The sequence below is a fragment of the Nanorana parkeri genome, unplaced genomic scaffold, assembly GCF_000935625.1.
Source record: "Nanorana parkeri isolate BGI_ZX_2015 unplaced genomic scaffold, ASM93562v1 scaffold754, whole genome shotgun sequence".
Lineage (NCBI taxonomy): Eukaryota > Metazoa > Chordata > Amphibia > Anura > Dicroglossidae > Nanorana > Nanorana parkeri.
In genome coordinates, this window is record NW_017307022.1 from 546,042 (window position 1) to 547,247 (window position 1,206).

At 48.6% G+C, this 1,206-nt stretch overlaps 1 protein-coding gene across 1 annotated transcript in view; it reads right to left on the reverse strand.

The window, feature by feature from the left end:
- The window catches only part of TCF7L2 (transcription factor 7 like 2), a 185,678-nt gene that overhangs the window by 106,713 nt on the left and 77,759 nt on the right, over positions 1–1,206 (reverse strand). The gene's annotated exons all lie outside the window — the stretch shown is intronic.

Sequence of the window (1,206 nt, forward strand, 5' to 3'; positions counted from 1 at the left end):
CTCGTTTTCTCGCTAATCTGTCTTGAAAGTGGTGTGGGGGGGGGGGGGGGGCTGTCAGGGGTCCATTGACCATTAATGGTGGCCCCAGCAGTGCCAAATGCCCTATACAGCTGTGGCACGTTTCCATTAAACAGCCAGCATCTAAGCCTGAAGGCCTGCCAGTGCATGTGACAAAAATATCCACATTCCAAGAGTACAAAAACACACCAAGTCCCACAAAGCGTCCGCAGAGTTTTCTGTGTGATCGCCACTCTCCTGCCCTGAAATACGACACTGTCTGATCTATAAAGGTCTTATTTATGTATTTTTGAGGGTTTTGATACTTTTAATTTTCCCCTGGTGTTCACAAGAAGCACGAGAAGCATTCATGAAAGCTTTTCAGGTGTCCCTAAAATGTTCTATGACTTATGGCGGGACCCGGGGGGTAATAAACTTCAAAAACATTTTGTAAATGCCCCTGAGGCACCGAGAAAAATGCTCACCTTTTAACTGGTAGTCCTGTTAGGCCGTATGGTCAGCGGCTGATGACCTGGAGTGTATAACTGATGGCTTGCGAGAATCTACCTAAATATCTTCACTAGAGGCAAGCCAGTGCTGACTGAGTGATGAGACTTAATACGCGGTGCTATTACCCATGAGCTGAATGCGTGACTCTAATGTCAGTGTGTGAGACCCAACACCCAACCTCACTGTCCCCCGAGTTCCCTAACCCTTCCTTAACCCTTCCATAGTGGTTCACCAAAGGTACGTTCAGCTCTGCACGGGAGGACTGGAAATCTCTGGCCTGAGGGGCAAACATGACCATGTGATCCTTTCATGGTTCTCCTTCCAGCATTGGCTCCCTTTGTGGTTCCCGTCATTAGGTCACGTGACGACTCAGAGCTGGAAAGTCAGTGCTAAAGATCTTCCCTTTGCCAGGGCGGTGAAGGTCTGAACAGGGAGTAGATGTTTAATGGCCACCATGTGTATAACTGACTGACGGTCCCACTATGACCAAGGTCTCCACTCAGCTCAACATATCGTATTAGCACTGGCCCGGAGGAGCAAATGCCTTCCTGCCCCCCAGCCCAGTCCTCCCCTGACACTCCGTCACACTTAATATACAAGAACAGAGCTTGTTAACAGTTTTAGTGGTCAGTTCAGTCACCCTTCCAATGTACGGTAGTATGATCTACCAAAGTTAGAATCGGCTCTGCAGTGGAGAAA